Source organism: Eubalaena glacialis, chromosome 12 (genome assembly GCF_028564815.1).
Source record: "Eubalaena glacialis isolate mEubGla1 chromosome 12, mEubGla1.1.hap2.+ XY, whole genome shotgun sequence".
In the NCBI taxonomy this organism is placed as follows: Eukaryota; Metazoa; Chordata; class Mammalia; order Artiodactyla; family Balaenidae; genus Eubalaena; species Eubalaena glacialis.
Window position 1 is genome coordinate 16,529,344 of NC_083727.1, and position 14,316 is coordinate 16,543,659.

Here is a 14,316-nt window from a genome sequence, read left to right on the forward strand (position 1 = left end):
TTCCATGAATCTAAAAAATAAGGAAAAGGCTATATACATTCAGGCCGTTCAATCCGGTAGTGTATTCTAGAATCAGAATTAGGGTGTGAGGTGCGGGAGGCTAGTTAGGCTCAAGTACTTAAAAATTACCTTTAAACAATAGATAATTTTTCCCAACAAAAATTTGACACTAATATAATCCACAGGTATTTCCTCTGTAATTCTCCTTTCTTACTTATTGGAAGAAAAGAATATTAGGGCATTATGTTTCAAGTTTTAAAAACCATTACTGATTCTTGGTACCCTCTCTCCCATTTTAATACATATTCTAAGAACACAGGGCAGTGTTTTTGGAGGTACACATGTTCCTGGTAGAAAACTCACTGTGTCTTTGTACATCCATACTTACCCCAAGCTTGTTTTGTCAGGCTTTTATTAATTTGGTTTATTTTATTTGAATTGCAGACTTTTATCCCTCTATTTCCAAAATATAAGAATTCTGCATTAGGGTTTATTTTATTCTCTTAAAAGAAGATGAGGAGTGGGCTGTTAATTTTTGAGTGGGATAATAAGAGGAGAAAGATGGAGGCATGAAGTGGGAATGAAGGGCAAGGCAAAGGAGAACTAGGAGTACATAATACACTTTTCTTTATTTCTAAACCCTGACCACCTACCAACATGTCTCAAGTGGCATTAGACATTTATTCAAATTAATGATTACTTAAAAGCAGTATTTCTTAAAATTAATGGAGATTTTCTCCCTAAAAGTTTTTTCCTAAATATGTAAAAAAAAAAAAAAAAAAACCACATTTATTTATTTATTTATTTAATTTTTGGCTGCACTGGGTCTTCGTTGCTGCGCACAGGCTTTCTCTAGTTGCGGTGAGCGGGGGCTACTCTTCTAAAACTCATTTACTTAGTAGTTCTAATGATATGTGAAAATTTATATTTGTGCTGAATTAGAAAATAAGATATACATTTGTTATACTATTTAATATTATATATGGAGAGGGGATAAGAACAGATTTTCTAAGAAATTGAAACCCAACCTATATCACACTCTGAGTGGTCAAAATTCATACCACGAGGGCAGGGAGAGAACCTCAAAGTAAGGAGTTACAACAATTAAATACAAAGAATCAATCATATTAGAGAGGACTTCCATTTAAAGATGATTGAGCATTGTATTTACATAATCTTCTGCCTCCTGAAACCCCATGAAAATGACAGAGGAATAAAACTGATAGAATCCAACAATGATAAAAAATAGGAAGAAGGCAAGAAATGGACGAGAGATTTCAACAAGTTTCTGGAGAATGAAAGTAGATGAAGTGGCATAGATTTATGAAGGAGAAAGCTACAGTCTCATACACAAGTACTGTACTGCAAAGAGGCAGCTAACCTGCCTGCAGAAACCTAAAGAGGCTCCAGACTTTGGAGAATGAAGGTTAACAACAGAAGGCAGAAGTGAGGAGTGGGCCAGAAAAGGGGGTTAATTGGATGTCTCTTTATGGAACAGCTGATCTCTCCCCATCCTGTGGAATGGCAGGTAGCTGTATGCTTATTCTTAAGGCTCCTTCAAACACACATTTCTCAAGCTGGTTCCCATACACAAAGAATGCTAGGTGGTGATAGTGGAGTGTTCTCTTGCAGCAGAAGGCTCTTCACTTATTCCTCACAAAGCAAAGTCTGCCAAGTGACAAGTCTCACTTTCTTACACAGGGCTTTTAGCCCTCATAGTCCTTCATTCTTAAATATGAAGCAACAGCCAAGGATCACCACACATTTGAGGAACATCTGACATGTGAAAGACCTAGATAAACAAAGAGAAAGACTAAACCCAGACTAAGTGAATATAATTGAGTAGGGAGATGAGAGAACTCAACTTCTAATGAACATCATTAAGAGAGTTCAGACAAGAGCATCCATAAAACAGCAATCTGCTATGAAAAAGGAATTGGAGAACTAGCTCTTAGAAGTTAAAAACATTACTGCTGAAATGAACATTTCATACATGGACTGAAAGAAAATTTAAGGAAATCTCAACTACAAAACAGAAGGACAAGGAGGTGGGATATACTGAAAATATGACAATGAGAAATAAATAGAAAATTGGTCCAGGACGTTAAATAGCTGATTAAAATAAGTTCTGGAAAGAGGCAATAAGAAACTGGAAATCAGGAGACTTCCTGGTCTGAAGGGAGATGCTAGCCTTCAAACTGAAGGGGTCCAATGAATGTAGAAAAATGGACGATTAAAAAAAAAAAAAGACCTATACCTAGGTACATTACTGTAGTCTATACAGAGTAGTTATACATAGAATATATGTGTGTGTGTATATATATATATACACACACAAGTATGTATACCTTGATAAAATTAAAATAATATCCAATTATATACAAGTAGTTAAACCATAATAAGGCACAGGTAAAGACTATGCTGCAGCTTCATTTGTAATATTTGCATTGTAATAATATTTTAATTATTCAGCCAAACCACATTAATTTTCCCTATTCTGGAATCCTAAATTATTTAAATAGTAATGGAGCTGAAACTACTTTTTGTACTAGTTCAAAGGGCATTAAGTAAATTACTACCATGAGTGAAGTGTGAAGGAAGGAAACAAAGGGAATAAACTACGTCAAGAGCTTACATATTATTACTTTGTATTTATAAATCATTTCACACTAAAGGGGAATCTTTTTTTGTTAGATGAGTTCATTTCATTTTTCACTTGGAAAAATTCAGCATTTTAGATTTTTCATGATAAAGTACATTTCTCAATTAAACTGCAATCTCCTTGAGGGTAAACATTTTTGTATCATCTTGTATCTACTTTTAACCGTGAAAATTGTAGGTACTTGATAAATACCTATTAAATGTAAAATAACAACAATAATTTGACTTTTAATGGATAGTAAAATGAAATAGAAATGTCCAGGAAATACTGATAAAACAAAAATTGGACATTTATTTTAAAGTCTCCTTGAATGTGTACTTCTAATATTTTTTACTTAGCAAAATTTTAATAATTTTAAAATATGGCAAGACTTTTTTAGGTTGCTGGCACTGCAGAAAGATGGCTCTTTTATATGCTAGTTCTACTAAAGAAATAAGGGTTATATTTAACTTTTCAATCATACAACGATTTCTTTAGTTTTCCAAACTTAACTATCTACCTTGTCCTTTTAAATAGATAAAAAGGGCTTCCCTGGTGGCGCAGTGGTTGAGAATCTGCCTGCTAATGCAGGGGACACGGGTTCGAGCTCTGGTCTGGGAAGATCCCACATGCCACGGAGCAACTGGGCCCGTGAGCCACAATTACTGAGCCTGCGTGTCTGGAGCCTGTGCTCTGCAACAAGAGAGGCTGCGATACTGAGAGGCCCGTGCACCGCGATGAAGAATGGCCCCTGCTTGCCACAACTAGAGAAAGCCCTCGCACTGAAACGAAGACCCAACACAGCCATAAATAAATAAAAATAAATTAATTAAATAGACAAAAAAGGAGGAGGAATAACAGGTAGAGAAAAAATACTCCGTACGTTTTAAATCTTCTTTCAGTCAAAATTAAATTTTAGGGGCTTCCCTGGTGGCGCAGTGGTTGGGAGTCTGCCTGTCGGTGCGCGGGACGCAGGTTCGAGCCCTGCGCTGGGAGGATCCCACATGCCGCGGAGCGACTGGGCCCGTGAGCCACAACTGCTGGGCCTGTGCGTCTGGAGCCTGTGCTCCGCAATGGGAGAGGCCGCGACGGTGAGAGGCCCGTGCACCGCGATGAGGAGTGGCCCCCGCTCGCCGCAGCTGGAGGGGGCCCCCACACAGAAGCGAGGACCCAACACAGCCAAAAATAAATAAATAAATTTATTAAAAAAAAATTAAATTTTAATGGATAAAGGTAATTTAGGCATGCAACGCCCCCTGGTGGTTGTTAAAACAACTGACAATTAGTTACTTAAAATACATACTAAGGCTCTTAAAACCGCTTCTATAGGCATACTAGATATTTCACACAGCAATCTCCGAAAACTTAGTCTTTACCGAACTTTCGTCAGCTTCCAATAAACAATGGAGACAATTAGTTACTCAACTTTATTTGTAAATAGAAAAACTCACCTGAAGTTTCAGACAGTGTTAGCTTTACTAATTTTAGGCATTCTATAAGTGTAAATGACATCTAATTTCTCCAGAAGTTAAAAAAAAATAAGAGAATTGAATGGGCATATTAAAAAAAAGATGACTTTGCCATTGGAAAACGTACCAGGCATTTATGGATACAAAGATTTTAGGCTTATTTAAAAAAAAAAGGGATAGAGTGAAGGGGATAAACTTTATCACTGGAAACATAAGACACTTATTTCTAGTGTCTTTAAAATTTTTGTCTGTCAGGGCAATTTTAAATGCCTAAGTGTGGTACCATGTGGCCTAAGTCATTGTACCTAAAAAGGCACAATGTCACCTTCTAAAATAAATCAAGATTTTTCTGGACTGTAAGTGCTGACAGCAGGGATATTTAGATGTTTTATATTCCACCGTATAATTACAATCACTTATTTGGTGACTCAGTCACAAGATTCAGAGATAGCAATTACTCTTTAAAATAAAGCATGCTGATGTTTTCATCTATTTTGCCACTTTTAAGGACAGCTTGAAATCAGATCTTGCAACAGTGTTGCAACTGGGCGTGTAATCTGGGCAACACATTTTACAACAAAACCATGAAAATAATGCTTAACCTCTGTAATTATTTTTAAGAAATTTAAATTATTTATATATTAGTATTAATAATAGATGAGTATGGGACCCCTGCTAGACAACTTTGTTGTCATTTATTTGCATATAATTAAGATGCCGCATGTACTCTTACAGCATTATGATACAGATACTGTCTAAAAGCTTTGTTTTAGAGAAAAAGAAAACTGGGGCCTACAGACACCTAAAGAGCCTCAAAGAAATACAACTGGATGAACCATAATAGGAACTGGGAATGTTTATAGCTAAGAAAGGTTTACACTTTAAAAGGGGATATGGTAGTTATTTTCAAGTTTTTGAAGGGATGCCATATGAAAGAGAAATAAGGCCAGTTCAATATGATTTCAAGGAGTATCACTGTAACTAAGGAGAAGATACACACAAGATTTCTGTTCTTTTCTCAAAATCTTGGAATGGAGAAGGGCTTTCTAAACATAAACAGAAGCCAGAGGAAAAAAAGATTAAAAAGTTTGAATGTATAAAAATAAAAAAATTTATAAAACAACAAAAAAATTTATTGACCAAGTTAAAAGTAACAACATATTAGAAAAAACAGACTAGGCACAAAACTAGCAAGTTCACAAAATAAGAAATAAAAATGGTTTAAAAATTGATACATGAAAAGATGCTCAACCTCACTCATATTCGAAGATGCAAATTTAAAAACACCAAAACAATATATTTTTACCTATCAGACAAAGATGTATTTTTTTCAATCACCTACATAGTGATGGGTGGGAGAAAGAAAGAGGAAAAGGACATTCTTATAAATATTACTAAAAATGTTCCCCATTTATAAATATGGGAGTATAAACTGGTAGGATCTCTTTAGAGAGAGTCTCAAAATTAAAATTGGCAACATGTACTAAGGCAGTCATCAGTCCTTCACCAAATATTTCTGCCTCTCTGCTTTCCAGGTATGTGGTAGAACTGCGCGTCTCCATTCTCTCTGAATTAGGGGTGGCTATGTGGACTTGTTTTTTCTAAAGAGTAACAGGTGTCGGAGCAGAAGCCTAAGGAGTCAGAGCTGATTTGCTGTATGTCCTTTGCCCTGCCTCAACAATCACGGAAGCACGGAGATGGAGCTTCTCTTAACCTGGGTACCTAAGTGAGGATGATGTAGAAGAGCCCACCAGCTAATCTATTTGGCAAGTGAACTAGAAATAAACCTTTGTTGTTTAAAGACACAGTTTCTTACAGCAGCATAACCAAGCCTAAATGATACATCTATCAAGATTAAAAATACACATATCCTTTGACACAGCAGTTTTCCACTCCTGGGAATCTCTTCTGCCAACATACTTGGGTGTGGGCAAAATTTGTATGCACAAAATTTTTACTGCAGCAGTTTGTAAAAATAAGACCCTAAGATCTGTCAAAAAAAGGACTGATTAGAGATTATGGTACAAAATACTATGCAGTCATTTTTAAAAGAAGCAGATCTGCAATGCCTGACATGGAATACTCTCAAAGAGATAAAAACAAAAACACTGATAAAGACAGAGAGTAAAATACTATGTTTCATTTGTATAAAAAAAGGTATAAATATATATATGCTTCATATACAATTTCAATTTCTAGAAGAACACAAAATGAACTGTTTGTGACCAGCTACTGGTTGTCTCCGGGGAGGGGAACTTTCCATCATAAACCCTTTTTGGTCTGTTTGCATTTTTTAAAAAAATCAAGTATATTTAGAAAAATATTTTGGTGTAATCCCTATAGAATCCTAGCTGACTTCTTTGTAGAAGGTGACAAGCTGATTCTAAATTATATATGGAATAGCAGGAGACCTCAAAGAGCCAATCTAAAAAAAGAACAAAGTAGAACTTACCTGCCCCAATTTCAAAACTTACTACAAAGTAACAATAATCAGTGTAGTAATGGCATAAGGATAGCCGTACAGATAATAAAAAAAAAAACTGAAAGTCCAGAAATAAACCCATGTGTTTACAGTCAACTCATTTTCTACAAAGGTCCCAAGACCATTCAATGAGAAAAGAAGAGTCTTTTCAACAAATGGTGCTGGACTGCTATATTTAAAATAGAGAACCAACAAGGACCTACTGTATAGCACAGGGAACTCTGTTCAGTATTCTGTAACAACCTAAACAGGAAAAGAATTTGAAAAAGAGTAGATACAAGTATACGTATAGCTGAGTCACTTTGCCGTGCACCTGAAACTAACACAACATGGTTAATCAACTCTACTCCAGTATAAAAAAGAAAAAAAAAAAAAGGCCACCTATGGTACAGAAGAGAACTTTGCAGCAACAACACAACAACAGCCCAAATGGTGATGGGACATCTGGACTGCCACATGCACAAGAATGAAACTGGACCCTTATCTCATACCATTACACAGAAATTAACTCAAAATAGATGAAAGACCAAAATTTAAGCTCTAAAACAATAAAATTCTCAGGAGAAAACACAGGGGTAAATCCTGATGACCCTGTATTTGGCAAATGATTCTTAGATATGACAGCAAAAATATAAATAATGAAAGGAAAAACATAACTTGGACTTCAGCAAAATTAAAAACTTGTGCTTCAAGGACACTATCAAAGTGACAGGATAACTTACAGAATGGGAGAAAATAGCTGCAAATCACATAAGGGACTTATATCTAGAATATACAGAGAACCCATACAACTCAGTAATAAAAACAAATAACCCAATTAAAGAATAGGCAAAGGAAATAAACAGGCATTTCTCCAAAGAAAATATACAAATGGCCAGTAAGTACATGAAATGATCCTCGACATCAGCCATCAGAGAAATGTAAATCAAAACCACAATGAGATACCACTTTACAGCCACTAGGATGGCAAGAATCAAAGAAAAAAGCAACTGTGGTGAAGGATGTGGAGAAATCAAAACCCTCGCACATTGTTGGTGGGAATGCAAAATGGTGCAGCCACTGTGGAAAACAGTTCATTCCTCAAATGGCTAAACACAGAGCTACCACAGGACCCAACAATTCTACTCTTACGTGTATACCTACACATATGTATATACATATGTCCACACAAAAACTTGTACACAGATGTTCACAGCAGCATTATTTACAATAGGCAAAAGCTGGAAACAACCTAAATGTCCATTAACTGATGAATGAATAAACAAAATGTAGTATATCTATACAATGGCATAATGGGCCATAAAGAGGAATGAAGTCCTAACACATGTTACAAGGTGGATGAGCTTTTAAAACATTATGCTAAGTGAAAAAAGCTAGTCACAAAAGACTGCATATTATGTAGTTCCTCTTATATGAAGTGTCCAGAATATGTAAGTCTACAGCGACAGAAGGTAGATTAGTGACTACTTAGGGCTGAGGGTGGAGGTGATGGGATAGGAGGTGACAGATGAAGGGTATGGAGCTTCTTTTTGAAGTGATGAAAATGTTCTAATATTGGTTGTGGTGTTGGTTACACACATGTGACTATACTAAAAATCACTGACTTGTACACTGTAAATGACTGATGAACTTTATCTCAGTAAATGTTAAAATAATGACTAAGACTTTTTTAAAGTAAATTAAAAGAATGAAATATTCATACATGCTAAAATAAAATGATCTTAAGAGATGTTAAGCAAAAAATGTATATAATATATCCCTAAAGAGTATGTTTATGTTATACATACTGTAGAGTATGTATATATTCTATAATGCCACATATATGTATGTATACCCATATACATATATTGCATTCCCATTAAAAAAAAGTGTGAGTGTGAGACACAGAGAGAGAGAGAGAGAGAGTAATTACAAAGGGAAGGAGGATCAAGAACTGCTAATGGAGATTACCTCTGATAATTAAACGGTGGGATGGCTGGGGGAAGGGACAGGTCAGGGGTCAAAAGGAGACATTTTTATTGTATCTTCCCTTTTTCGGGTTAAATTTCTTTTACCATATGGATATGTTATTTTCATTAATACTTGTAAAAAATTCAGTTTAACATAGGAAATAACTTGCTAGTAGGCAGAACTCTTCAGAAATGGAACGTGCTGCCTTAGGAGGCAATTTGTCCCTCAGAAAGCACGCAGTACACAATGGGTTTACGCTTGACAGGGGTCCTGCAGGACCAACTGCTGGATGGGTAAGTGGGCTGGATAACGTTTGTTGCAGAGTTCTAGATGAAACAAGTCTCTTCCAGCCTTGAGATTTATTCCAAATTAAAAAGGTAGGTAGTCTTAAGACCGGGAAGAACCTACGAGAAGTAGGCCAGATTCGAAAGGAAAAAAATTCTTTAAGTGATTTGAAGTCAAGCTTAATTACTGAGTTAATTTAATGTGACCTCAATGTCAACATAGTGAGTCAACGTTCGAAAAGAGGCATTTCCAATCAGCAGGTGAATAAAAGTCAAAGTGCAAATTTTAAAATTTAATTTCTAGTTCTTTTTGAAAAGAATATCTAGCCCCCTCAATTTTTGTCATGATTAGCATTTTTATTAAATCTCATTAAATAGAAAGGTGTTGTGATTTGGAGGGAAGTACTGCTGAAAAAAATGACAAGGAATGAGAAAGTCCAAGAAGCTAATTTCGTCTCATACATTTTCTTATTTGTATTTCTATTTTAGGTTTAAAGTCATAGCTGCTGTTTGACAATGTAATGGGACCATAAATGTAACTGGAAAAAAAAGTATTAAAGTATCATTAAAAATGCTTATTACTTTAGCTAGATCAATGCCATAGACGCTTTCTGTAGCGATAACGGAGAAGAAGAAATCATTTTTGGCAGCAATGTTAGTTTGGTAAGAGCCTCTGGCAACTGTAACAAAACACAGACCACAGGCCACTGCCCCCAACCCCCCACCATGAAAACTGGTTTGAATGAGTGGAGCATTTGTTCTCCACACCTACAGAAGTTTCCAGTGTTACAAAAAGCATACTTTTATGAACAGGGGGAGGACACCAGAAAGTCTCAGAAGACAGTGAATGATTAAGGACTCAAGTATAATTTACTTCCTTTACAGGGGGTGATGGTGATAGACTTGGTGCTGAGATGAGCAGGGTCGCGAAAGAATTCTCATTAACTGTCCTCTTTTTTCATTCTATAGCAGAGGGCGTATGAAACAATAGATCTTTAAAAAACAAATTCTCATTTTTGAAATTTTTATTGTAGTATATTTATATTTCAAATGTTAAATGATAAATAAATGAAAAATAATGCGTTTTGTTTACCACATTTATTTAGGCATGTTCTCGCCTCAATTTGAGAAAAATATTTTCCAATGATTCTAGTACCTGGCTTAACTTGCTTTTCTACTCTGAAACAGTATGATTCAGGAGCTTTAGAAAGACCAATTTCACTGCAGGAGGCAGGGATATTTCTTTTCTCTTTATTACCCATACCACACAAATTAGAGTTCAGAAAAGATCCTTACTTAAAGATCAGTATTATTCGGGTCACCTCATTTAGTGCTGTGTAAACTGTAAAGCACTACACATGTATAAGTTAACATCGCAAGAGATGCATTTTGCTGGAAAGAACAGTCCTTTGATTTGACTGGAACCAAGTCAATGAAACACTAGATCAAGATTTTGACACTGGATGATACATAAATCTTGGTCAACACCAGTTCCACACTAAACAGAAGGAAATGAGATAAGAGGCTGCAGAACATCACCCATCCCAATACAGTGTGCACATGCAGATAACACAAGGGTACACAGCCATACGAATGTTAGGAAATTCCTTACATGTGTAGGTATGCTTAAAGAAAGTGATCACGGTTGTTACAGCTGTCTGGAGGTTGTTCAGTAAAGACAAATAATTTGAGTGGCCCATTCTGGGGAAACCTGTGTTTTTTTGGTAGGCTTTGAGCTCTCAAAACAGAGCCCTTATTCATTAGCAAAGTTTTTTTTTACCTTCAGGTGTCTTTATAAGGTCTTCCGGGACTTCCCTGGTGGTCCAGTGGTTAAGACCCCGCGCTTCCACGGCAGGGGGTGCAGGTTCGATCCCTGGTCGGGAAACTAAGATCCCGCATGCCACGCAGCGTGGCCAAAAATAAAAGAAAAAAATAAAAAGGTGCTTCCTACATCTACCAAGGGTATTACTTTATTGTTTCAAGTTATTTCAAATTATATCTATATATTATCTATATTGTGATTTCTTTTGTGATAGCTGCCTGTTTTTATTTATTTTTATTGAGTGACCTTCTAGCTCCATGCTTCTCAAACTGAGGCATACACAGCCCCTACAGTGGTGCACCAGGGGTTATATGAAGGTACAAGATAAACCTGAAGCATCTTTCCAGAGGGTTTATTTTGAAAATCTGGAAAGACAGTGCCGTGGGCCCTGTGAACTGCCTACGTGAGAACCCTGACCCTGCTTCTTGTCCTGTGGCTAGGTATTTAACCTATGTGTTCCTAAGCATTTTAAGCTGAAAACAGGAATACTACTAGTGCCTATTTTATAGTTGGTTGTGAGAAATAAATGGGCTTTCAGAACAATGCCTAGCACATTATAAGCTTTCAACAGGTACTAGCTGTTATATATCTTAATATTAGATTATTCATTTCCCTGTTGAGCAAATACAAGCAATGATGGAGAGACAGGAAATGCTGGGGAGGGGGGGTGGATTCAGATAGGGAGATCAGGGATCGTCTCACTGAAAAGGTAGACTTCTGAGTAAAGACTTGAAGGGAGTGAGGGAGTTAACTGTGGAGTCAGGGAGAAGAGAATTTCAGACAGAGGGAATAGCAAGTACAAAGGCCCTAAGGTATGCCTTCTACGTTTAAAGAATAGTAGCATGAAGGCCAGCAGGGCTGGAACAGAGTGAGTGAGGTGGTAAGTAAAAGGAAAAGAGATGGGGGAGAGGCAGTGGATCGCTGAATGAAATAGGTAGTGATCATGTGCAGAGGAGTCATATGATCTGACTTATGTTTTTAAAACTGTATCCCAGTGGATGCTGAGTTAAAACAAGACCATAAGTAGGCAAGGGTGAAAGCAGGTAGGCTACTGCAATAATTCATCTAAGAGATGACAGTAGCTCAGGCCAGAGTGGTGACAATGAACGGGGGTGGTAAGAAAAAAGAATTCTTGATATACTTTGAAGGTTAGAGTTGACAGGATTTATCGTCAAATTAGATGTGAAACGTGAAAGAAGGAAGGAGTCAGTGGTATTTCTGAAGTTTCTGGCCTGATTAAGCTGCCATTAATGGAGATAGGAAGAGTAAGTTGGGGGCAATGTCAGAAGTTGTTTCAGACATAGTAAACTTGGGATGCCTAGTAAACATTCAAATGGAGATGTTAAGTAGGCAGTTAATTAAACTGCTTGAAATTCAGGAAATCAGTCCAGGTTAGAGTTACAAATTTGGGAGCTATTAGCATAGAATAATATTTAAAGTTATGAGGCTGATTGAGATCATCTAGGGAATGGTAAAGACAGAAAAGAGAGAAGGCCCAAGGATTGAACTTTGAGGCTTTGATCTCACTTCTTTGAACAAAGAAGTGGGAGAACAAAGAGGTGAAAGGTCAGAGAGATGAGGGAGAACCACCAAAGAATAAAAGGAGAGGTGGAATCCTAGTGTATTATCATATAGTAAGTCAAATGAACAAAATGTTTCACAGAGAAGAAGGTGCTTGACTGTGGCAAACGCTACTGATACAGATCAAGGAAGACAAGGGCTGAAAGACTACTGGGTTTAGTAATGATGCTGTCACTGATGACCTTGACAGGAGCAGTTGTGGCTGACTGCAGTGGGAAAAACCCTGACTAGAGAAGACTCAAGAGAGAATGGGAGAGAAGTTGGAGTTAGCACATTTAAGCAACACTTTATTTTCACACTCCAGTTAGTATACGAGTATCTCACATCTACTTTAAGCAAAAATTCCCCTTATCAAGTTATCTTCATAAAAAAAATTACTCTCGGGGGGGGGGTTGGTAGGAGGAGGAGAGACACAGGTGAGGGAGATTAAGAGGTATAAACTTTCAGTTATGAAATTTTGAGTCACAAGCATAAAATGTACAGCATGGGGAATATACTCAATAATTATGTAATATTTTTGTATGGTGGCAGATGACAACTAATCATCGTGATCACTTTGAAATATACAGAAATATTGAGTCACTATGATGTGTACCAGGAACTAATACAGTGTTGTAGGTCAATTATACTTCAAAAACAAACAAAGAGACATCAGATTTGTGGCTATCAGAGGTGGGGGGGGCGGAATTAGATGAAAGCCGTCAAAGGTACAAACTTCTAGTTATAAGACAAATAAATACTAGGGATGTAATACACAACACAGTAAAGATAATTAACACTGTTGTACGTTGTAAATGAAAGCTGTTAGGCATAAATCCTAAGAGGGACTTCCCTGGTGTTCCAGTGGTTAAGAATCTGCCTTACAATGCAGGGGATGCGGGTTCGATCCCTGGTCGGGGAACCAGGATCCCACATGCCGCAGGGCCACTAAGCCCACGTGCCGCAACTACGGAGCCCACCCGCTCTGGAGCCCGCACACCACAACTACTGAGCCCACCCGCTACAACTACTGAGCCTGTGCGGTCTGGAGCCCGCCCGCCAAAACTAGAGAGAAGCCTGCACGTCGCAACAAAGAGCCCATGCACCACAAAGAAAGATCTCGCGTGCCGCAACTAAGACACGATGCAGCCAAAAAAAAAAAATATTAAAAAAAAATTTAAAAAAAAGAATAAATCCTAAGAGTTCTCAATCAGAAGGAAAAAATATTTTTAAAATCTATTTCTTTAATATTGTATCTATATGAGATGATGGATGCTCAGTAAACCTACTGTGGTCATCATTTCATGATGTACATATGCAAATCAAATCATTATGTTGTACACCTTAAGCTTATACAATGCTATATGTCAATTGTATAGCAATAAAACTGGAAGAAAAAAATTACTCTCCATTTAAGAATCAGTAACTATCCAAACATAGGAAATCTACTATTTTGATGGAAGGAGAGTAGAAGAAAGGACTTTGGGGGAAGAACAGGAATTAAGTATCAGTGGAAAAAAATACTGTTATATTAAAAATAATTTACTGCCGAAACTAAACAAAAATGGTTCCAGTTTAGTCACAGATATATGGAAAATAAAGTCTCAGCGCAGTTTCTAGTGAAATCAGAATCACCCATGGAGCTTTAAAACACACACGAGCACCCATGCCCACGAGCACCCATGCCCACGTGCACCCAGGCTTCACCATTAAGAAGCTCTAATTGAGCAAGTGTGGACTGAGTCTGGGCATTTTTATGTTTTGAAAGCTTCGTAGGTGATTACAGAATTTGAAAGCACCACAGCCTAGCTTGGGCTGTGAATCACTAGAATATAATTGTTTAAAACGTAAAATAAACCAAAACAATCAGGCTCCTCTAAGAAACTCAGCAGTAAAATCACTACTTTTAGAAATTCTAAAAAGGACAAGTGGTACTAGTAGTAGTAGGAGGCTACATGCTGCATGGGGGTGATGATGTAGTATTTTCCAATCTATAATACTTGGAACAATTCACTGGCGATATAAAGATGATTGAGATACATCCTTACTCTAAAGGACTCCAGCTAATTTACAAAACCTGCGTCAATATTCAAGACAAACATCCTCTC

At 37.0% G+C, this 14,316-nt stretch overlaps 1 protein-coding gene across 5 annotated transcripts in view; it reads right to left on the bottom strand.

Moving 5' to 3' along the window:
- Positions 1 to 14,316, bottom strand: part of TAB2 (TGF-beta activated kinase 1 (MAP3K7) binding protein 2) — an 85,097-nt gene that overhangs the window by 13,157 nt on the left and 57,624 nt on the right. The window lies entirely within an intron of this gene.